Raw genomic sequence first — 25,366 nt, 5'->3', positions numbered from 1 at the left:
CCTTCACGCCCAGCCTTGCGTGCGCGCCCCACACGGCGCGCACGTCCCGGAAGCCCAGACATCCGGAAGGGGGGGACCGGAAGCCCAGAAACCCCGAGGCCTCCGGATGCAGCTGTATTTGCAGAGTTAACGTGCTTCCAGCCAGTTAAGCATCTCCCTGCCTAAAGAATGGGAGGTCCATTCTTAATAGGGGGTCCGCCAGTCACCGACTGGGTAACTGTCAGCAGGTTTCCACTTCTAACACACAGTTACTCATCCTGGAAAGAGCATAGTTCTGAGAAGACAGCGCACACGTAGTACTATGTCATCATTTTATAAGTAGCTCTGGGTTCTGAGTTCAGCTTTTCTCCACTGGAGGAAGAGTTGTCCAAATTCATTCACTCACTCACCCATAGCTTACATGCATACATTCTTATTGAGCATGTGAAAGTTGATAATACAAATTGGGTCACTCTTGTCATGCCCAATGAAATCAGAATCCAGGGGCCAGGGAAAAAGCATTGGAGGCATACAGCACCTGTTCCAAGAATTAATATTTCCACTAACTCCGCTGTTGAAATGGCCTGCTGTTCCCCTAAAACCAGTTTCAGCTAGTAACTGCTGAAACAGCCTGCTATGACCTAATACTAGTTTTACTTACCACTGTCACTCACCAATCAGAGCTTGCCAGATCCCTGAAACTTTACTAGTGCCACTGTGCTTTCTTTCAAAACAATACATTTCCCTTTCTAATAAAACTCCCAACCTTCTCTTGATTCTTTGGACATATCAAAGACCACCAGATCTGTGTGTATGCCCAAAGTTGCAATTCTTGCTTCCCAAAATAAAACATTAAATTTAGAGATTCATCTCCATATTTTGACTTTGAGAAGCACTTTCTATATGTCATGTCCTGTGTGCCAGGTGCTGAGGATACAGCAGTGAAGGAGTCAGACTTAGTCCCTGACCTCACAGAATCTACAGTCTAATATGGGAGAGATAATTATATAAATTGTTTAACTAAAAAAAGATATGGAATAATTATAAAGTTTCAAATCTATAATACTATGAAGCAGTAATACATGGTGTCATACTGTGAAGGACATATTAATATAACAAAGATGCCTGACTTAGTCTGGAATATGGTCAGATATTTACCTGAGTTAGGTTTATCCAGGTTTAGCCAATATCAGAAGGCCAGTTGTGTGTATGTGTTGGGGTAAAGGGAGGCAGAAAGAGCAGTACCTGCAGAGGCACTGTGACCCAAGAGAACACTGTGACATGGTCTAGGACGTAAGGAGGCAGATGTGACTAATCTTTCTCTGATCTCTGTGTGTGTGTGCTCCTGTATTAGTTTATTCTCACACTGCTATAACGAATACCTGAGGCTGGGCACGGTGGCTCATGCCTGTAATCCCAGCACTTTGGGAAGCTGAGATGGGCAGATGACTTGAGGCTAGGCATTCAAGACCAGCCTGGCCAACATGGTGAAATTATGTTTCTACTAAAAATACAAAAAAATTAGCCAGGCATGATAGCATATGCCTGTAATCCCAGCAACTTGGGAGGCTGAGGGACAAGAATTGCTTAAACCCAGGAGGTGGAGGTTGCAGTGAGGCAAGATTGTACCACTGCACTTCAGCCTGGGTGACAGAGTGAGACCCTTTTTTTGAAAACTATATATATATCCAAGACTGGGTAATTTATGAAGGAAAGAGGTTTAATTGACTCACAGTTCTGCATGGCTGGGAAGTCTCAGGAAGTTTACAATCATGGCAGAACGGGAAGCAGGCACATCTTACATGGCAGAAGGCATGAGAGAGTACATGAAGAGGAGCTGTTAAACACCTATAAAACCATCAGTTCTCATGAGAATGCACTCACTATCATGGAAACAGCATGGGAGAAACCACCTCATGATCCAATCACCTCCCATCTGGTCCCTCCCTTGACCTCAGGATCATAGGAATTACAATTCAAGATAAGATTTGGGTAGGGACAGAAACCCAAACCATGTTAGCTCCTGTAGCGTTTTAAATATAACCTCACAGCTTTTACCGTCATCTATGTCCCCTTTCCTAAAATCCCAGTGAGCTTGTGACCGTTCTGGCAACTTTAATATAGTAAGAATACAGGCCGTGACAGAACCAACTTAACTGTGGCTGAAAAGAGACTGAAGTTGCTGTCTCTCTCTGCTGTAACAGTCCAGACGCAGATGGTTCAGTGCAGGCAGTACTTCACAGGCTGTCCAGGGACTCATTCTTCTTCTACTTGTGGCTCCCCATCCTTAGAATCCTACCTTCATATGCATGGTCCAAGATGGTTCTCCAACATATTTTCATTTCAACTGGTGGGAAAGGGGAAAGGAGGAATGTGAGGATACATTGCCCTTTCCTTTAAGGGCATGACTTAGAATTGCACACCTCTTCCCCTCATACTTCATATTGACTATAACTTAGTTGAATGGTCAAATTTAGCTGCATGGGAGGCTAGGAAATATAGATTTCATTCTGGGTATACACATACTCAACTAAAATCAGAGGTTCTATGCTCACAGTAGGGAAGAATGGATATCAAAAGATGAAATTTAAAAGCGGGCCCCAGTAGTTGCCAGGACACTGCTTCACACCACCTAGAGAAAAGTAGACTGCAGAGAGAATTACTGATGGCAAATGAGAGCAACCAGGGGCAAGAGAGTTCCTGGATTCAGTCTTTCCTGAAGCCTAGCAGGATAAGGCTTGCCTCACATTCATCCTGTGGTCTCTCTCATGGCTCTGAATTGGGTATCAGTTCAAAACAGAAGACATGCCTTTGAGATAGTGGCCAACCCAATCCATGTATATAAGCATCGTTTATCACTTCTTCTGGGGGTTCCCCAGGAACCTCACATTTGCACCACTTCTTCCTCAGTGCTTTGGGAAAACAAAGGAAAGCATGTGGCTATCAGTTCAGCCATCAGTGGTGACATGCAGCACAGACCTGAGATGAATTGGACCTGAGGACAAGGGGCACTTATTGAGCATTTATCTGGTTTTTGAAATAACTGGGAGAGTTTTGTTTCTAAATTAGTTTAGATTCTGCTTATATATAGCCTAGTTATTAATTAACAACTCTGTTAAGTGTTTAAATTCTTTGGGATCACCCTTAGCAAACCAGAACAAAAAACAGAAAGAGTGAGTGACTCTAAGAGGTGGAACTGGGAGAAAGAGCAGGAGATTCTGACTTTCATTTAATATCACTCTGAACTGATTAAATTTATTTTTATTCTCTTTGTGTAATAGGAAACAGGGAATCATTTCAGTCTGAAGTCATAAACCTCCCTGATGACAAGGGGAAGTGACTCCTTCCCCGAAGTCTTCAAATCTGAAAAATGGGGGTTGGATTTCCTTGGGTTTATCCTGTTTATGGTTTACTCAGCTTCTTGAGTCTATAGGTATATGACTTTCACCACATTTGGCAAGTTTTCAGCCATTATTTCTTCAGATATTTTCTTCTGCTCCACTGTTTCTCCTGTTCTTCTCAGATCCTGATAACACAAACATTAGATATTTCGTTGTCTCACAGGTGCCTGAAGTTCTGTTCAATTCCCCTGAGTCCTTTTTCTCTGTTATTCAGACTGAATAATACCTATTTTTGTATCTTCAGCATCACTGGCATGTTTCCCTGCAACCTCCATTCTGCTATTGTACTCATACAGGAATGTGTTGTTGTTGTTGTTGTTCTCATTTTATTTTTCAGTTCTAACATTTCCACTTTGTTCTTTCTTATATGTTCTATTTTATTTGCTTGAACTTTTCATCTTGGTTGAGCACGGTGGCTCACACCTACAATCCCTGCACTTTGGGAGGATGAGGCAGGCAGATTGCTTGATGCCAAGACTTTTAGACCAGACTGGCCAACATGGTGGAAACCTATCTCTACTAAAAAATACAAAAATTAGCAGGGTGTGGTGGCACTCGCCTGTAACTCCAGCTACTCGGGAGGCTGAGGTAGGAGAATCGCTTGAACCTGGGAGGCAGAGGTCACAGTGAGCCGAGATCACACCACTGCACTGGGTGACAGAGCAAGACCCTGTCTCAAAAACTAAATAAAAATAGGCCAGACATGGTGGCTCACGCCTGTGATCCCAGCACTTTGGGAAGCTGAGGCAGGCAAATCACAAGGTCAGGGGTTCGAGACCAGCCTGACCAACATGGTGAAACCCCGTCTCTACTAAAAATACAAAAATGAGCAGGGCATGGTGCCATGTGCCTGTAATCCCAGCTACTTGGGAGGTTGAGGCAGGAGAATTGCTTGAACCGGGAGGCAGAGGTTACAATTGAGCTGAGATTGCACCATTGCACTCCAGCCTCACTCCAGCCTGGGCGACAGAGCGAGACTCTGTCTCAAAAATAAATACATAAAAACTAAAAAATAAACTTTCCATTTTTTTATTTATTTCCAGATTATTTCTATCTGCAGAGGCACTGTGACCCGAGAGAACACTGTGACATGGTCTAAGACATAGGGAGGCAGATGTGACTAATCTTTCTCTGGTCTCTGTGTGTGTGCTCCTCTATTAGTCTGTTCTCACACAGCTTCACAATGCTATAAAGAATACCTGAGGCTGGGCACGGTGGCTCATGCCTGTAATCCCAGCACTTTGGGAGGCTGAGGTGGATGGATCACTTAAGGCCAGGAGTTCAAGACCAGCCTGGCCAACATGGTAAAACCCTGTTGGGTTTTCACAAGAGAGTTCCTGGATTCAATTTTCCCTGATTCCAGGGAAAGTTTTTAGCCATTTTTCTTCAGATGTTGTTTAAACATTTAAAAATGTTTACTTGTTTAAAAGTTTTGTAATACCCACATTAAAGACTTTGCCAGGCAATTCCAACAGCTGTGTCATTTCAGCATTGACATCTGCTGATGTCAATTGTCTTTTCCCATGTGAGCTGAGATTTTCATGTTTTTCACAACTCAGGCAATTTTGGACTATATCATGGACATTTTAAATTTCATAATATTCAGATCCGTTTTTAAAAATCCTACCGAGAATGTTGGTATTTTTGTTTTAACAGACAATTGACCATATTGGGCTTAGGCTGTGAGCTCCAACCAGCCTTCTGTGGATTGTGATTTCAGTGTCAGTTCTATTTTCAAAGGCTTTGCAGTGCCATTTGGATCATTCTTATATGTGCACCACTCAGTGGTCTATCTAGGACCTGGGCAGTGATACATCCTTTGTTAAGTTCTGAAAGTCTGTATGAGCTGTTTAGTATTTAATTCACACATGCAAAATACAGGGATGAGCCCAGAAGTTGATAACAACTTTATTCGGTTACTTTCCTAAGCTCTTCTCTCTCTTCTTAATACATTTTTTTTTTTTTTTTTTTTATTACGGGAGGCAACTGTTTTTCATCCTCCAATCGAAAGTATGGGAACTTATTTACCCTGTTAGGCCAGCCACTTCCCATATCTATACCTGTGTTTGGGACCAAGCAGTGAGTGAACATAGGGAAAGAAAAAGCAAGAAGTCTGTCTTACCCTCTTAGGACCACAGCTCCTCTGATTGGAGGAGAAGGTTCTTACCTGTCAGTTTTAGGCTTCGTAGACCATCACTGCTGTTGCTGCCACCCTCACAAGGATTTCTTGGGGGCTAGGGTACAAGTGAATTGAAAAAAGAAAAATAAAGGGAAATTCCCCCCATTCTGGGCATTTGGAGGCCCCTTTCTGCTCCTTAAACCAGGGTTAGAGGGCTTTTCCTGGAGCTTTCTCTTTCTGCCCTGGTATACATTTGCAGATTTCAAGCTGCATTGAGTCCAGCCTGGGAAGTATTGGAGGAAAAAAATAGTAAACTAACTTATGGCCCCGTGGCGCTTCACATTCCAGTTTTATTCCTCAATCCATCTGCTACTACTTTTCAAAGTTCTTAAATAGCAAGCTACTCCATGCATTTTGTCCATGTTTTATAGCTGCGTTCACTGGGAGAAATGGGGTGCAGTGTGCTTACTTCATTTTATCTGAACGAGGCCCTGTTCTCTCTAATTTTTTAAAAAAGAGCTCCTTCCAGAGACAGAGAGAGACAATGATAAAACAAATTAATATTAATAGTTCGGGAGTCTGAATGGTGGCTAAAATGGGAAGTTTTCATACTATGTTTTGGAGCATTTTTGTAAGTTTGAAATTATTTGAAAAAAAATTTTTAACTCTGGGGAGAACAAATGTAGGAATATAGAAACCCCTCATAAGAATAATAATAAATAAAAACAACAAAATATCTTTTCATTTAAAACAATCTCTCTATGGGGGTGAGCATTAAAACAACTCAAGCTGTTGCTTGCCTCCCAGTCCCCCTTCCCAAGATGGCATCTGGGGTAGGTAAAGTCCTCAGATCCTCTTGGAGTTGGGGGTGAGGGTGCTGCCTGGGCTGCTCATGTGTGGACCCAGGAAGAGGTGGTCATTCTGATATTTCTAAGGGCATCTGTAGCAAAAGATGCTTCTGGTTATCTATTGTTTTGAAAAAACAACTGCAATCATTTTGGTCATAGGTCTTCAATTTGATCAGACTTGGTGGGTAAGTCTAGTCTGTATGTCATCTGGATGTCTGAAAGGCTGGGGGACTTGACAGCTGGAGGCTGAACTCATCTAAATGTTCACTCACTTACATGTGAGGACTTATTGCTGGGATCTCAGCTGGGTCTATCAGTCAATGGCTTAGTAAATTCCGGCTGCTATAACAAAACACTACAGATTAGGTGGCTTAAACAGCACACGTTTGTTTCTTACAGTTCTGGAGGCTGGAGAGTCCAGGATTAAGGTGCTGGCAGATTTCAGTTCCTGGTGAGGGCTTTCTTCCTGGTTTGTGGACAGCTGCCTTCTTGTGGTATACTCACATGGTGGAGACAGAAAGCTCTGGTGTCTCTTCGTCTACTTATGTGAGCATTAAACCCATCATGGGGACTTCACCCTCATGACTTCATCTAAACTTAATTAATTCCAAGGCCCCACCTCCTAATGCCATCACACTGAGAGTTAGGGCTTCAACATACAAATTCGGGGGGTGTGAGAAAACATGGACATTCAGTCTATAACAACGAGAATACCCATATGTGGCTTCTCTATGTGGCTGTATGGCTTCCTTACAGCGTGATACCTGGCTTCCTGTAGGGAGTGTCCCAAGAGAAACAAATGGAAGCTATATCACATTTCAATGACCTCATCTTGGAAGTCATATAGCATTACTCCTTTCATAGTCAACCACTCTTCTCCTCCTAGATTAAAGAAAAGGGAATTTAGGTCCCATTTTTTAATGGCAGAAGTATCAGTTGCATCATTAAGAGAAGATGTGAAATGGGGGATCTTGTCATGGCCATTTCTGGAACATACAATTTGCCAGAAAGAGCTCAGTGATTATTAAAACACTAAAATACCTCCCATAGCAGAGTCCCGAGCCCCTCAATCTAATTGCCCTTATCCCTACTCTTCCCTGGGACCCCCATTTCTCAGGCCTCCCAGGATATATTGTCTGAAGAGTTGATAACCTGGCATAGCTAGGACCTCTGGGAACTTGCTCCAGCCTAGGGCCAAAGTCTTGTGATAGGAATTGCCTTGCTAGCTGTTAAATCTTTTGAGTATCACCTGTGGCAATGACGTGTCCTCTTTGGCAGGCTCCCCAGCCTGACCTAGGGGTCTGGGGGGACCTTTCTTGTTTCACCTCAGATGTGGGACTTTACCTTTTAGTGTGACTTCCCTTCCCCAGTGCTTTTGACCTTCCCTTTATTCTGTGTAACCCTGCCTTCTCCAGGATTCGTACCATCAGTGGGGAAGCCAGGATGCACAGACTTCTACCTACCTTCCCCTGTCCCTTTGTGACTTCACCCTTCTCTCATGGCAGAATCTTTTTCATTAAGTAGCATTCTCATGCCCCTTTCCTTACCACCATGATAACAGCAGGAAAAGAGACTGGCAGCTCCCTGTGGGAGAATTTAAAAAATATTCCTGTTATATGGCCAAGGTGGGAAGAGGTGAATTGAAAGAAGCCAGCAAGGCTCAGGTATCTGACATGAGAAGATGCTGATTAGAGAAGTGAGGGAAAGAGGAAGAGCATGGAGTGGGGGCAGCCATAGGACAGGAGGTACTAGAAAGAAAACAACATAGAAAGAAGATTTGTATAATGATTTGCCATGTCTTTGGAAAGTACAATCCATGAGAGTATTACCATGTGATACCTGGGAAATACTTAAGCTACTTTTCAGTTATTTTGGGTCTTATTTAGTTTTATTGATTGTGGTTATGACTTGCATTTCTCTAACAACTAATAATTAATCATCTTTTCTTTATTGGCCATTTGTATATCTTTTTTGGAGAAATCCCTATTTATATCCTTTGCTTATTTTGAAAGGCAAAGGTTGTCTTTTTTTTTTAACTATTAAATTATGCGTTCTTTATATATTTTGGATACAAGTCCCTTATCAGATATATGATTTGTAAGTATTTTCTCCCATTCTGTGGGTTGCGTTTTTCATTTTCTTGATGGTGTTCTTTGACATACAAAAGTTTTACATTTTGATGTAGTACAATTTATTTTTTTGTTTTATGACTTCTGCATTTGCTGTTGTAACTAAAAAGCCATTGCAGAACCCAAGGTCACAAAGATTTACTCCTGTTTTCTTCTATGAGTTTCATAGTTTTAACTCTTAAGTTTGGCAAGTATGATATATTTTGAATTAATTTTTGGGTCTGGTGTGAGGAAGATCACAATCATGACTTTGTATGTGGATAATTTTCTTTGCAACAAAAGAAACTCGTACTAACTTGTTACAACAATTCTGGACAGGATCTAGTTTGAGGCATTAAGAAGGATAAGATGTCAGTTTGAAAAGAGCCTCTAACAAAGCAACATGAATTCTGCTAAAACTGAAGCAGGAACAAACATCAAATTTATGGTGAAGCTTGGGTGGAAAATGGGGAAATCATTGATGCTTTACAAAAAGTTTCTAAGGACAATGCCCTCCAAAATCAGCAGTTTACAAATAGATAACTTGTTTTAGGAAGGGACAAGACTATGTTGAAGATGAAGCCCACAACAGCAGACCATCCACATCCATTTGTGGGAAAAAAATTAGTCTTGTTTGTGCGTTGATTGATGAGGACCAACAATTAATATCGGAAATGATAGCCAGCACCATAATCTCAATTGGTTTAGCTTACACAATTCTGCCAAAATACTAAAGTTGAGCAAAGTTTCCACTTAATGGATGCCCAAACCCTTACACCCAGATCATCTGCAGACAAGAGCAGAGCTTTCAGAGGGAATTTTAGATGAGATCCTGAAGGATTTTTTTTTTTTAAATAATTGTACTAGGAGCTAGAACATGGCTTTATCAGTATGATCCAGAAGGCAAAGCACAATTAAAGCAATGGCTACCAAGAGGTGGAAGTGGTCCAGCCACAGCAAAGGCTTGTTTTCTTTCTGGACAGCTGATGAATGATAACATCTGCTTATTATGAGAATGTTTTGAGAAAATGAGTCAAAGCTTTAGCAGGAAAAAGGCTGGGAAAGCTTCACCAGAGAGTCCTTCTCCACCATAATGATGCTGCTGCTCATTTCTCTCATTAAACAAGGGCAATTTTATGAGAATTTTGATGGAAAATCATTAGACATCAACCTTACAGTCCTGATTTGGCTCCTTCTGACTTCGTTTTATTTACTAATCTTAAAAAAATCTGGGCCGGGCGCAGTGGCTCACACCTGTAATCCCAAGACTGGGAGGCCGAGGTGGGCAGATCACGAGGTTGAGCGATCAAGACCATCCTGGCCAACATGGTGAAACCCCATCTCTACTAAAAATACAAAAATTAGCCAGGCGTGGCAGCACCTGCCTGTAGTCCCAGCTACTCAGGAGGCTGAGGCAGGAGAATTGCTTGAACCGAGGAAGCAGAGGTTGCAGTGAGCATAGATCGTGCCACTGTATTCCAATCTGGGCAACAAGAGTGAGATTCCATCTCAAAAAATAAAATCCATAAGGGGCACCAATTTTTCTTCAGTCAATATTAGTTAATGTAAAAAAGACTGCATTGACATGGTTAAATTACCAGGACCCTCAGTTCTTTAGGGATGGATGAAGTGGCTGGTATCATCACTTATAAAAGTGTCTTGAATTCAATGGAGCTTTTGGTGAGAAATTAAGTCTATATTTTGTATTTTCAGCTTTTAATTCCATTTTCCATGAACTTTTTGAAGTCCCCTCATATTAAGTATCTAGAGTAGCTAAAATCATAGAGACAGAGAGTAGAATGCTGGTTGCCAAAGGCAAGAGGGAAAGGGAACAGGGAGTCATTAAATGGCTACAGAATTTCAGTTCTGGAGGTATATGATGGTGATGGCTGTGTAACAATATGGTAGTATTTAATGTCTCTAAACTGTATACTTTAAGATGGTTAAGATAATAAACTTTATGTGTATTTTACCACAGGGAGAGAAAAAAAAAAGAGGGGAGGGGAATTCAGATACGAAACTGACAATCTAAGAAAATACGGTCTCACTTTCCCAACCCAATTGGAGAAATTGTTTCTGTGGTCTCTAAAGGAGTCATTGTACTGACTTAGCTACACTGCCCACTGCATACAAGGTTTGGGCAAAGCACCTGCTGGGCAAAGCTTTGCCAATATAGAAATGCATAAGTAACAGGGGAGGCTGATCACCTCCAGTCTCTTGGCCCAGTACTGAGCCAAGAGCTCAGTACTTATTCCCGCTGTGGCAATTGAGCTGCCCATTGTTACTGCCATGCAGCTTGGTAACACTCAATTTGGCATAAGCAACAGCAAAGGTGTGCTTCTAAGCTAAAACATCTACAGCCCGGAAAGCAAAATGTGCATTCTGAAAGGGGCCTCTGCAAATCTGAAGTTTGGAAACATACCTGAGATGGGTGGGATCTGAGACCCCGAGGGTGGAACTGCCAAAAGTTCCAACCCCTTTGTCTCCCTTTGAGCTCCTATAGCCCTCTGCTTTTACTCAACAGCGAAAACCTTCTGGACTTGAAATATCAAGTGGATAAATGTCTGACAGTATCTTGGCTATGTATTTTAAAGGTTTATAAGTTAAAGGGTTTAATAATTCTGGTTAAGGGACAGTCTCTAATGGTGAAATTTCAGACATTCATCAGTAAATGAAGTTGATGCATTTGAGGCTTATCACAGTTTTAGGAGGCTCCAGGAATCAGAGACATTGTCTCCACTTAAATGTCCAAATCGCCTCCTCAAACAAGCTTCCAATGGGCTGCCCCACTGGAAGGTTCTGCTTGAATATCCCCACTGACAGGGAAGCCACTACCTCCAGGAGTAGAAGCTTTCACCTTTGAATAGTCTGTGTATTGAGTGAAAGGGCCTGTGGGAATGGGGATTAGACCAACTCTTCTGCTCGGGGGTAGAAGTGAGTACAGGAGGCCAACTCTGAAGGTTCTAAATTTGATGGGCAGCCAGACTGGGAGGTGAGATGTATTGCTGTATCATCAGGGCATGACTGGGACTGTCTAGTGCTGCACAAAACATAAGGCTTGGGTGAAACTATAGCTAGTCAAAACTCTAATAAATTCTATGGTGGACTTTTGGTGGCATTTATCTTTTCTGGTAACAGCACTTTGGTTTTCATTTGGGGAAGCACTCCTTCTCCACTCTTTGCCATAATGTTCAAGTGGAACTAATGCAACTCTCAGCTCCAGGAGTGGTCATGTGACTCAAGCCCTTAGAAACAATGATTGATATAGGAATGGGCATGTCTTAGTCCATTCTGGCTCTGAAACAAAATACCATAACTTGGGTGGTTCATAAACAACAAAAATTTACTTCTCAGAGTTTTGGAGGCTGGGAGGTCCAAGATCAAGGCAGATTTCATGTCTGGTGAGGGGCAGCTCAAAGATGGCTCATAGATGGTGCCTTCTGGCTGCATCCTCACATGGTGGAAGGAGTGAGAGGTCTCTCTTGGGCTCTTTTATAAGGGCACTAATCCTATTCACCAGGACTCTACTTCATGACCTAATTTCCTCCCAAAGTCCCTACCTCTTAATACCATCACCTTGTGGGTTAGAAATTTCAGCATAAGAATTTGAGGAGTGGTACACAAACATTCCAACTATAACTGCATATGATCCAAACAGAGTGTCCTAGCCACCTCAGGCTGCCATAACAAAAGACCATAAACTGTATGACTTAAACAACAGAAAGTATTTTTTCCCAGTTTTGGAGGGTGGAGTCTGAGATCAGAGTGCCAGCATGGTTGGATTCTGCTGAGGGCTCTCTTCATGGCTTACAGACAGCTGCCTTCTTACCATGTCCTCGCATGTGAGAGAAAAAGAATGAGGAAAAGTTAGAGAAAACGAGAGGGAGAGTGTACTCTCTTTGCTATCTCTTCTCTCTAATCCCATCATGAGGACCCTACCCTCATGAGTCTAAACCTAATTAACTCTTTGTTGTGCTGAACCCCTATTGACTCCAATGGGGATGGCATCAGGTTCAAGAGGCCAAAGAAGAGACCCCTAGAGCTAGGAAATGAGACATGAGGTCTTATTGGGGGCCTACATACAGGGGAGAGAGTCCAGTGGTGGTGGGCTAGACAGGAGAACCGTGGTAATACAATTCAGTGGTGGCAGGCTGGATGGGACAACCACATGGCTCAGTGGTGGTGGCCTGGGCAGAAGAACCACAGCTGCTTGTAAAAGATATGCAGTTTACATAGCATTTTCACTTAGGGAATGAAGGATTTCACAAGGGAATGGAGGATTCTGATGCCTTTCACTTTCCCCAGTGAAGCCAGATCATGCAATGCCTTGTAAGGTACCTGAATGTTTTCTGAGTGCAGTAGAAAAGCCTGTAGGGAGGCACAACAGACATTTTTAAAGGATCTCTAAGAAAGTCTGTTCTGGGACTGTACTACTTCCCCTTTGGGAGCAAAGAGTAAGGATTAAACTTTCCGAGGACTCCCAGGACACCAAAATGATTTCTAAATCAACCCTCCCCCTAAAGGTCTCCACCTAGCAACTTCATCTAACCCAAAACAAAAGGTCTTGATCTCCTGCATGGCCTGCATTCCACAGGACAGGCCATATGTTCCTCATAGACTCAGATGTTCCTCATACACAAGAAAGGAATCTCCAAGTTGGCCACTCCCAGATTTCCTAGCTTGAAACCCACATTCAGGTGTGTCTGCCATACAGAGTTATTTTCAGAGTATACTTAAGTTATTGCTATTAGGTGCATTTACCATATACTCCCAAAGGTCCTATCTCCAAATACCAGCACATTGGAGGTTAGGGCTTTAGCATATGAATTTTGGAGTGACACAGTTCAGTTCATAGCACACAGTTAATCCCGAATTCTTGTAGGTACAGTTACTAATTAAAAGAGAAACCTGATTATAGTAAAGACAACAGTGTCAAAATCTAGATTACCTTTAAGCTTTCCATTTTATAGGACAATAAATTACTCTTTTTGCCAGTCTAAATTGAATTTTCTGCCACTTGCAAGTAAAAGATTCTAGAGTAATATGATCCCCAAACTCACGAATCACTTGATCTCCAAAGGCTGCCCTTGCTGGTTATCAGTTGCTTTGGGTGTGTGTGTAATGATTGTAGGAGGTTCTTACACTCAAGCCTTCATCAGAATCACTTGGAGAACTCGGTAGAGCTCAGATTGCTGTGCTTCAACCCCAGTTCCTCCTTCTGTAGGTCAAAGGTGCAACTTAAGAATTTCTATTTCTAACAAGTTCTGAAATGATGTTGATGCTATTAGTCTGGGAATCTCACTTTGAAAACGTTGGTGAAATGGAAGTCCTTGACTCCCGAAATGAGGATACCTGGAATCTTTGTGGCCCCAGATTGAGACAAGGGGTAGAATGAAACTTTTCTTTAGTGGAAAAGGATCATTTTGGTATGTCCTGGTGGTCCTCGGGAAGTTTAATCCTTACTCTTAGCTCCCAAAGGGGAGGTAGTACAGTTCCAGAACAGACTTTCTTAGAGATCCTTTAAAAATGTCTGTTGTGCCTCCCTACAGGGCTTTTCTACTGCACTCAGAAAAAATTCAGGCACCTTATAGGGCACTGCACGATCTTGCTTTGCTGGGGAAAGTGGAAGGGATCAGAATCCTCCAGTCCCTTGACTCTCCTCTCACGTGCTATGTCAACAGCTACAGGGCTTATACATGCTGGAATTTCCTGGGCCACTCCAACAGCAAGGAGCATTTTCCAGGCTACGAGATGTAGCAAAATTAATCTTCATAATCATAAAAAACACACCAGCTCTTCTCCTCAGCTCTCTAAATGTCTTGGAAATTCTTATTCTGTGTGAATCTAAGCTAAACTATATCTCTCAGATGCTTTAGAGCCCAAAAATAGTTCTTAGACTCCCAAGTATGTAGTCAGATATTTGGATTGGGAATTGTGATCAGTAGATCATAGCAGCTATAAATAATGACTCAAGGCTCTAGGAGGAGTCACCAAGAAGTGTGTACCAAGGGCCAAGACAAGGGTCTTAACTGCTCCAGGAGATCAGGAAAGGGACTCTTCACCATCTAGCAAGGCAACAGGAAGCCGACTCAACTGTAATAATTGCAGTGACAGGTGTTTTGCATAGAGTGGCTTATGTAATCCTGATCCCACCATCACTATTATTACCCCTCTTTTACAGAAGGGAAAGCTGGGCTTAGTGACATAGAATAGCTTGCCTATGGCTACATGTGGTAGCTTGAAAAATAGCCTCTCAAAGATACCAGGTTCTAATCTCTGGAGCCTGTAAATGTTACCTTACATGGAAACAGGGCCTTTGCAGATGTGATTAAGGTAAGGATCTTGAGATGGGGAGGCTAATCATAGACTATCAGGGTGGATCTTAAATGCAGTTGTGTGTATATAAGAGGAAAGTAGAGGAAGGTATGACCCCCCATACACATGAAAAAGAAGGTACTGTGACTATAGAGATGAGAAATTTGAAGATGTTGGCCTTGAAGATTGAAGTGATGTGGCCATAAGCCAAGGAATGATAGCAGCCACCAGAAGCCGGAAGAGCCAAAAAGGGATTCTCCCCTAGGGCTCCCAGAGGGAACACAGCCCTGACACCACCTTGGTTTTGCCCCATTGATACTGATTTCAGACTTCTGGCCTTCAGAATTATGAAAGAGTAAATTGTGAAATAATAAATTTATTGTGTTTCAAGGCACCGTATGTGCCTTGAACACAACAGCCTCAGGAACCTAAAACGCATAAGCCCAGAAATGTACCCAAGTCTGTCTGGCCCCAGTAGCTCTGCTGTTTCCTTTGTACTGTGGAGCCAGGCAGGAGAAAACGAATGCTACTCCCCATGGTCTGCACTAATAGAGATGGAGTGGGCATGAGAACCCACAGGGGAACCATTATTTGGTTTGGGAGCATGGTGTACATTTTTTAATTATGAAGATTTATTTTGCTACATGTGGTAGCCTGAAAAATTCCCCTTGGTCAGGCTTCTGAACCAAACATTGACCTAGTGGGCCCTTAGTGGCTGGACACTGAGAAGCGGGGGTGAATACGGACAACCCAGGATGAGGGATGTGCTACAGATGACCCCAGATAGGACAATCATGTTGATGTGAAAGTGATATTATCAGATAGGCTAACAGATTCTGTTAGCATCAGAAGCTGCCAGGTTAGCTTACCACTCTGCCATAGATATAGCTGGCAGGAACACATCAAGCCCATATAGATTAAGATGACTTATTACATAGACAGCAATGGTATTAGCTCCCCATAGCCCTTAACCACAGGATGACACTGGAACAGAAGGGGCCAAGTGACATGCAATGAAGGTGATGGATCCCTGTTGCTGAGAAGCCAATTTTATGCTGCAGCTAAGCAGCTTTACAGCCTGCAGCTCTACCCTGAGGGGAGCAGGGGAAGTGAGCAGGCCCACCTCATAAGAACCAGCAAGGCAGATGAGAAATGGCTATGACAGTTTCCCTGGAGATAGAGAGGCGGGTGAGAGACAGCCTTGTGGCAGCAACTTGCAAGCCTGCCTGACTTCTCACAATCTGGGTGATCACAGGGTATCCCACCAAGACTTAGGTCAGCAGTGGTGAAGCCTCACCCTGTAGCCTAGGTAAAAATATGCAGGGTTGTCAGGGCACCAGCATGGAGGAGTTCCCCTACAAATATGAGCCCTTCACAGTGAAAAGGCAAGAACTTAGATTTTGCCACTTTTGAGTCTTCATTTGTGTGTGTTTGTGTGTGTGTGCGTGTGTGTGTGTGTGTGTAACAGGGTCTTGCTCTGTTGGCCATGCTGGAGTGCAGTGGTGCAGTCACAGCTCACTGCAGCCTCAATCTCCCAGGCTCAAGTAATCCTTCCACCTCAGCCTCCCAAGTAGCTGGGACTACAGGCATGTGCCACCACACTGACTAATTTTTGTATTTTTTGTAGACACAGGGTTTTGCCATGTTGCCCACACTGATCTCGAATTCCTGGGCTCAAGTGATTCTCCTGCCTCAGCCTCCCAACGTGCAGGGATAACAGGCATGAGCCACTATACCCGGCATGCTTATGAAGACTCTTGTGTCATGTAAAACTTACATTAAATATGCAGTTTTTTCTTCTGTTAATCCATCTTACATCAATTTAATTCTCAGGCCCAGCCAAAGACCTTAAGAAGGGAGAGGTAAAGTTTTGCTTTCCCTGGACCATCACTCTAGAAAGTTTCCTACTGTCCCTTTTGAGTCAACAACTTCCCCAAGAAGCAATCACTGTTCTCATTTCTGCAATGATGAAAATGTTCCATATCTGTATTGTCCAGTACAGTAGCCAATGGCTACATGCAGCTATTAAGCACTTGGAATGTGGCTTGTGCAACTAAAGAAATGAAATTTTTATTCAACCTAATTTTAATTAAGTTAAATTTAGATAGCCACATGAGGCTAGCTACCATATTGGAAAGCTCTATCTTCGTGGTTTTGATAGTTCACATTGTTATGTGCCTCAGCAGTTAGTTTTTTACTGCTGAGTGAGGTTTCTAAATTTTTTAAATTTATTTTTAATTGCGGTAAAATATACATAACAGAGAATGAACCATTTTAACCTTTTTTTGTTTTTAATTGAGTTGGGGTCTTACTCTGTTGCCCAGGTGGAGTGCAGTGGTGCAATCATGGTTTACTGCATTCTTGACCTCCTGCACTCAAGTATCCTCCCACCTCAGCCTCTCGAGTAGCTGGGACTACAGGTGCACACTACCATGGCTGGTGAATTTTTAATTTTTTTTTTTTTTTTTTTTGAAGAGATAGGGTCTCACTATGTTTCCTGGGCTGGTCTCAAATTTCCAGGCTCAAGTGATCCTCCCGCCTCAGCCTCCCCAGGTGCTGGAATTACAGCAGTAAGCTACCACATCTGGCCCCATTTTAACCATATTTAAGTGTGGGTTCAATGGCATAAAGTACATTCAAGATTGTTATGCATCAATCACCACCATCTAGCTCCAGAATGTTTCCCCTTTCCCAGCCAAAACGCTGCACTTTTTAAACAATGACTCCCCATCCCCTTCCCTCAGCTCTTGGCAAATATCATTCCACACATTTTCTATTGCTGAGCACATTTTTTACTGCTGAATAGTTTTTTTAAAAAGCTCAGTACTATCCCCTGCCTCCTTGATATCACTCTGCTTTGTATATGAGTTGAATCCTTGAAGGTTAAATACGCACATGACACAGTTCATCTACATGCCTTGGTTTCAGCATGTTCTTTTTGGCTAGATGAGTCTTTAACAGCAGGACCATGCCTTCTGTTTCTCTGAATCCCACATTCTGGATGCCCTGCTATGCTGCTGGTATAGAGAAGATGTCTGTTCATTGTGAGTTCTTGGTACCTGATGGTGAAGCTGAGTAGGGCACCAACTTTGCTGAATTCCCATGAGGCATCTGAGTCCAAGGCTATAGAGCAGGTCATACCACAGGGAAGGGACTTTCACAAGCAAACTGCTGGTTTTCCACCAAATCCATGAGGCTGAGCATGTGGTCACTTCCCCTGACACTTCATCTTGATTACATTCTAGGTGACATGTCCAGCTGGGTTACATTATCCAGCCATGTCAGGTGTGGCCATATGACTAAGTTTTGGCAATGGAACTAGAGCAGAAGTGTCCTGGAACTCAAGCTGAAAACACTGGACTAGTGTCTTCCACTATTTCCTCCTCCTTCTAGCTGGAACTTTGACACAACATCCTAAGTTGGGGATCATAACAGTGCCTTAGAGGATTGTAGGGCCACCCTCCCAGCCTGGGACTCTGGATGACTTCATGAAACAAGCCTGCCTACTTCCCTGGACTGCTATGTGAGAGGAAGATAATGCTCTGTCTTGTATAAACCATTTCATTTTGGGGCTAGCCTTTGTCCTAACTAATACATCTACAGACAAAGCTGAAACTAGAACCTGGACCTCCTGACTCCCAGGCCATCCCTACACCATAGTCCAAGGGGTATTGGAATGGAGGAGAAAGAAGTGAGTGTGGCAAAGCTATCTTCAGTGGCAGCAGAAGAAACGCCTCCACTCTTACCTGAAGGTACTTTCTGTTGCTGGGTCTGGGCCTCAGCCTTAAATTCTCATTCCTGGCTGTTTGCAGTGGCTTCCTACTTGGTTTTTCTGTCCTAGCCTTTCTCATGCTGGCTCACCCTCCTTAACATAGTCAGAACAGTCTTTGCAATACTTATGTGGCCTCCGGAACAGACATTTTATCCAGCAGCCATTTGTTTTCATTGTTTCCCTTCTTAGAAGAGCCTATCTTCCAAGACAGTAGTTGAAATATCAGTAATTTGTTTTTCAGTGTCCCTTGCAGCAAGGATTTGCCATGTAGCCAATGGGACACATATTCTTTTTTTTTTTTTTTTTTTTTTTTTGAGATGGAGTCTTGCTCCGTCACTCAGATTAGAGTGCAGTGGCACGATCTTGGCTCACTGCAACCTCCACCTCCCAGGTTCAAGCAATTCTCCTGTGTCAGCCTCCTGAGTAGCTGGGATTATAGGCACATGCTGCCATGCCCAGCTAATTTTTTGTATTTTAGTAGAGATGGGGTTTCACCATGTTGCCTAGGCTGGTCTCGAACTCCTGAGCTCAGGCAATCCACCCACTTTGGCCTCCCAAAGTGCTAGAATTACAGGCATGAGCCACCATGCCCAACTGTCATTGTTGTATATGGCAAATGTTATGTTTAATTTTTTGAGGTACTTCCAAACTGTTTTTCAAAGTGGCTGTACCATTTCACATTTCCACTAGTGATGAACGAGGGTTCCAATTTCTCCACATCCTCCCCAACACTTGTTACTGTCTCTCTTCTATTGTAGCCATTCTATTAGGTGTCCAGCCAATAAGAACTATGGGAAAGTCTGTCAGGGGACTTTGGGGAAAGATTTTCCTCCCTAATGAAGAGATGTATGAAACAAAGACATCACAAGGAAAGAAAACTACAGACAAATATCCCTTATGAATAAAGATACAACGATTCTCAACAACATAGCAAACTGAATCCAGCAACTTACATAAAGGCTATACGCCATGACCAAATAGGATTTATCTCAGAAATGCACTGCCTCTGGTGCCTTTTGGTGGTAAGAAGCCAACTGGTTTTTCCAGATGACCCTGGGAGCTAAGGGAACCAATCCTTCTTGCATGCCCATTCTGTGCCAGACAATGACATGCTGATCTTGCTCAGGCTCACTACAGCCCTGTGTGGGGAATTAGAGGAGGAGCTTGAAGCCCTAAGAAGCGAAGCCACTCACCGAGATCACAGAGCTGAGAAGAGCTGAACCAGGATTTACCCCAGGGTGTTCTGACTCCAAGGCTGGTGGGCTCAGACAGTGGCTGCACACTGGAGACACCTCCCACTTCCTGGACATACCAGCATGATGACATCAGGCACTGGAAGCTTCCATGTAGGCCTGCAGCCTGAGTACAGAAAAAGACAAAGATCCCTTGAGTCATCTGGGTGAGAAAAGGCAGGGAATGGCAGGCACAGTGTGGTGTGCTAGTGATGGCCTGTGCACAGATGGCAATTTGCCAATCCTTTTGCAGGGTGGGCTCTGGAGATAACTGAATCTGGAGAGAGTATGAATCTGAAGCCCTGCCCCTAGCCCACACAGGGCTGCAAATCACAAGGCTATAAGTGTTTCCTGCCTTCCTGGTGTGGAAGTGGCTGAAGAGCATGTGAGGCCAGCTTCAGTTTCCACATCTTAGAAGGGGAAGATGACCTTAGAAATTGCCCCTGCCCTTCTGGAGACTCTCTTGAGACTGCAAGATTGGCTTGAAGGAAGAGGTCATCAGGTCTTTGCCAATTGGTCCCTGGGGCCCAGAGAGGAAGAGAAACTAGCCCACGGTCACACAGGGATGCTTGGCTGACCCAGAATTGGGGCAGGCTTTGGAATCCCCACCCAGTGCTCTTTTTGCTGCCTCAGGCTGCACTAATGCCACCCCCTTCTACTTGGAAAGCCAGGGAGATGAAGAAGAAGCCACTGGGCAACAGGGCATAAGGTGATGGTGGAGGGTGTGCTGCAGTGTGGGAAACAGAGCAGCCAGGATGCTGCCAGGGAGCTGAGGGGTTAGGGAAGGGAGGGCTGTCTTAGTTATGTCAGGTTGGGGTGTGCCACGCACTTGTGATTTCAGTCTCACGTTCTCATCTTGAAGGAACAGCACCCAGATTTTCCTTTCCTTTCCCCTCCCAACCACCCCTAAGTCCACTCCCTATCCCCAGCTTCTAGACTCAGCCAATCGGTAAACTTCATCCCCCTGGCCACAGTGACTGGTTCAGGCAGGGTCACATGACTCCATCAGAGCAATGGAATTGCTCTAATAGCCCTGGAACTGTTGCTGGAAACTCTGTGAAACAGGAGTGGGCTGGAAGGATGCAATACAGTAGCTGCTGGTGATCATCTTGCCACCATAGGGGAAAGTCATCTGACAAAGTGGTCAAGACAATGATAGCAGGGTTGAGACCTGAGGCAAGGACAGATTCCTGAGGACATTGTCTGGGCACCTGCATCCAACTATGCCCTAACAGCTGTGGAATTTCCAGTATTGTGAACCAATATACTTTCCCTTCGGTTAAGGCAGTTTGAGTTTTGTTTCCATCTTTGCAATTAAAAGATTCCTGCTACAAAGCCCTCATGGATCTGCATTTTTTTCTCTTAGGTCTCTTCTACCATTAGAGAGTTGTAGACTTTTCCAGAGGATAAAGGAGCTAATAACACTACTCACAATTCATACTTCATTCAACAAATATTATTGTTTACTTCCTATGTTCCATGTTCTTGCTGTTTGGTGGGGAGCAAAAGAGAAGTTCCCATCTTTGTTTATGAATCAAGACAAAAACAAATTAACAAGCTAATGCATAATGATGAATAATGCAATGTGAAGAAAAAAACTGCTAAGAAAGAATAATGAGGTAGGAGGGAGCTACTTGAGATTAGGCAGTCATGCTGAGTTGAGAGTGAAAAGGAGCAGCTGGGAAGGTGTCTGGGAGAAGGCTGTTCTAGGAGGCAGAAACAGCATGAACCAGAAGCTTGTGGAAAGACTGTTCACTAGAGGAACAGAAGGAAAGCCAGGGAGGCTGGACAGGAGTAGGCATGGGAAGCTGACTGGAGTGTAAAGAGAAGCCTGCGAAGACCTGATAGGGCTTTGTGGGTTTGAATGTAATTCAATCAAAGAAGCCACTGTTCTTGCGTCCTCTGTCATAGTAAGAAAACCCCTGATTTGCTTGTTTTTATTATTTTCTTAACTTTTATTTTAGAGGCAGGGGCTACATATGCAGGTTCGTTACATGGGTATACGGCATGACGCTGGGGTTTGGGGTATGGCTCCCATCATCTGGGTAGTAAGCATAGTATCCAACATACAGTGTTTTTCACCCACGCGCCTTCCTTATTGCTCCCCACCAGTAGTCCACTGTGTCTACTGTAGTGTCCGTTGTTCCCGTGTTTATGTCCTTGTGTGTTGTTTCCAGTGTTTAACTCCCACTTATAAGTGAGAACATGTGGTATTCGGTTTTCTGTTCCTACATTAATTTGTTTAGGATTATGGCCTCCAGATGCATCCATGTTGCTGCAAAGGACATGATTTTATTCTATTTATGACTGCAGAGTATGCTGTGGTGTATATGTATCATATTTTCTTTATATAATCCACTACTGATGGCACCTAGGTTGATTCCATGTCTTTGCTACTGTGAATAGTGTGGCAATAAAGATATGAGTGCATGTGTCTTTTTGACAGAATGATTTATTTTCCTTTGGGTACAAACCCAGTAATGGGATTGCTGGGTTAAATGGTAGCTCTGTTTTTTGTTCTTTGAGAAATCTCCAAACTGCCTTCCACAGTGGCTGAACTAATTTACATTTCCACAAACAGTGTATAAGGGTTCTCTTTTCTCTGCAGTCTTGCCAGAGTCTGTTGTTTCTGACTTTTAATAATAGCAATTCTGATTGGTGTCAGATGGTATCTTACTGTGGTTTTGGTTTGCATTTCTCTGGTGATTAGTGACGATGAATATTTTTTCAAGTGTTTGTTGGATACTCCTATGTCTTCTTTTGAGAAGTGTCTGCTCATGTCCTTTGTCCATTTTTAATGGGGTTATTGTTTTTGTCTTGTTGATTTGTTTAAGTTTCTTATAGATTCTGGATATTAGACCTTTGCTGGATGCATAGTTTATAAATATTTTCTCCCGTTACGTAGATTGTCTGTTTATTCTGTTGAGAATTTCCTTCGCTGCACGGAAGCACTATGGTTTAATTAGATCCCACCTGTCAATTTTTTGTTTTTGTTTTGCAATTGCTTTTGGGGACTTAGCCAAAATGTTTTTGTGAAGGCCAATGTCAAGAAGGGTATTTTCTAGGTTTTCTTCTAGGATTTTTATAGTTTGAAGTCTTATATTTAAACCTTTAATCTATCTTGAGTTAATTATTTTATATGGTGAAAGGTGGTGATCCAGTTTTATTCTTCTGCACATAGCTATCCAGTTATGCATCCCAGCACAATTTATTGAATAGTGAGTCCTTTCCCCCTTGCTTGTTTTTGTCTTGTCAAAGATCAGATGGTTATAGGGTATGGCTTTATTTCTGGGTTTTCTATTCTGAGAACCCCTGATTTATATTTAGGCACACAGGACCTCTGACTATGGACACCATTTCCCAGACTCCCTTGCAGCTAGGTGTGCCATATGAGTAGACACTGGTCATTGGGATGTGAACAAGTGTGAAGTGAGTAACATCAGGGTCCTTCTTGTAAAGAGCAGAAAAATACCCACTTTGTTCCCTTTTCTCTCTAGAATAGCTGGCATGCAGGCATGGGTCAGACCCATCTTAGACTGTGGCAGGAGAACAGTACTTTAGAGATGACTGAGCAACAATCCAGACAGAGCCTGAGCTCCCACTGGTTTCACGGAAGAGTTGCTTTATAGGTTGACATTTTTCCTTCCTAAGAGAAAGAAACAGTCTTATCTACTGCTAATTTGGGGCCTTTCTGTTAATGCAGCTGAAATTATACAGAGGTGTTTAGAGCTATGGGTTAGGATGAGACCACCCAAGACAGTAGACCTCAAAGTGTGTTTTTGGGAGCTCTGGAAACTTTGAGGGTCATTGAGATGCCATCAGGGGTCTGTGAGGTCAAAATTTTTTCCTAATAATGCTAAGAGGTGTGTACCTTTTCCACTGTCATTCTCTCACTAGCGTATGGTGGAGCTTTCCAGGAGCTATGTGCATGGAATAGGGCAACACAGCGTATATAGAAGTAGTATGAAAATCCAGCTGTCTTCCAGACAATGCAGGGATTCACAGAAATGTAAAACAATGTCACTCTTCTCATGAAATGCCTTTTGTTTGGAAATATGGTCAGTTTATTATATTTATTTATTATATTTGTTAACACATAATGTATTCATTATTTTAAAATTAATACATATTTTAAACTTTTCTCCATTTTACTTTCTAACATAAATATTAATAGATACAAACCCACCTAAAAAGCTCTTTCAGACCTTCAAGAGTGTTTAAGCATGGAAAGAAGCCCTGAGACCACATAGGTGAGAACCACCATCCTTTCCCCTGTTCGGGATGCTCCCACAGCCTGGGCTCCCCAGTGCAAGCAGGGACTCCCCAGAGCACGAGACCACCCTGGCCTCTCTTGGATCCATGCCCCCTCTTACCTAACTGTTCCTTCATCCCCAGAGCCAGCTCCAGGCAGGAGATGCAGTAGAGCGTGCCCAGGACCATGGCAGCCATCATGTATGCCCTCTGCTGGAGAACAAGAAGTGCATTAGGCTATGTGCTTCACTCCACCTCTACACGTGTTTGTGTAGTGACACCAGCCTAGAGGGCCTTCTATCCCCATCTCCCATCTCTGTAAATCCTACCCACTCTTTGAGTCCTGGCCCAAGGCTTGTTCTCTCTCTCTCTCTCTCAAATGCTTTCTGTGTTCTCATTTATCTCTGCCTTCTCTGGGAATCTTTGGTGCCACAGAACAATCTCCTGTGTGTCATTCCTGACTTCCTAATTCATCTGCCATCTCCTTGAAAGGGGAAATAGTGACGTCTTCTGCTTTCCTATAAAGCCTAATAATAACAACAACAACCATAATAATAATTGCTAACAATTATTGAACAGTCGCCATTATTATATTAGCTCATGTTTTCCTTGCAACAGCTCTCTAAGGTGGGCTCTATGATATTAGCCTCGTTTTACAGATGAGAGGACTGAGGCTCAGAAAGGTTAAAAAACTGCCCAAGCCACACATTTCATGAATGGAGGCCAACATATAAACCAGTCCAACTCTGATGGGCTACTGCTAGAAATCAATGGAATGATATGCACTTAGCACAGTGCCTGGGGGATAGAAAGTGCTCTACCACCCAATAAGCATTTATTGAGCACCTACTATGTGTCAGGCACTGTACTAGGTGCTATGGATTCAGCTGTGAGCAAAGCAAAGACCCTTCTCTCCTTGTGCTTGTAAGCTGCTCCTGCCTAAGCCTTCCCTCTGCTGTTCCCTCAGCCTGAAATGTTCTTTCTCCAGGTTCCTGCATGGCTTACTCCAACACCGCCTTTAGATCTCTGCTCAAACATTACCTTATCAGTGAGACTTCCTCTGACATCACCACCTAAAATCTCAACTCACTCTGCCCCTCCCTGCAGCACACCCTGCCCGATGCCCGCATGTGCTATGGGCCTCACTCACTCATGGATAATATCTGTTTCCCCTGCAGGATGTCAGCTCTGTGAGGGTGAAAGATGCATCTGTCTTTTCCCTGCTGTAGTTTCCGGCACAGCATAGCACCTGGTATACAGTAGAGGCTCTACTGTACCATATGCCAAATGGATGAATGAACATAGTTGGTGGTGAAAATTGTTATGAAGAAAAATGAAGCT

General features: G+C 43.2%; 1 long non-coding RNA gene across 3 annotated transcripts; it reads right to left on the bottom strand.

The window, feature by feature from the left end:
- Positions 1-14: 14 nt before the first annotated feature.
- LOC105719292 (uncharacterized) lies at positions 15-24,672 on the bottom strand. 3 transcript variants are annotated; one of them, XR_010344518.1, is made up of 5 exons: positions 24,148-24,672; positions 19,736-19,901; positions 5,548-5,614; positions 1,713-3,505; positions 15-161 (listed from the first exon to the last, which is right to left on the bottom strand). It is a non-coding gene; the product is annotated as an uncharacterized LOC105719292 (long non-coding RNA). The 3 variants fall into 3 exon arrangements; XR_001107947.2 differs by having other exon boundaries at positions 15-2,326; XR_010344517.1 differs by lacking the exon at positions 5,548-5,614 and having other exon boundaries at positions 15-2,326.
- Positions 24,673-25,366: the final 694 nt, after the last annotated feature.

This window comes from Aotus nancymaae, unplaced genomic scaffold (assembly GCF_030222135.1).
Source record: "Aotus nancymaae isolate 86718 unplaced genomic scaffold, 86718_ANA_hifiasm-v0.15.2.pri h1tg000029l, whole genome shotgun sequence".
NCBI classification, from domain to species: Eukaryota; Metazoa; Chordata; class Mammalia; order Primates; family Aotidae; genus Aotus; species Aotus nancymaae.
This window is presented reverse-complemented; position numbering and strand designations above follow the sequence as displayed.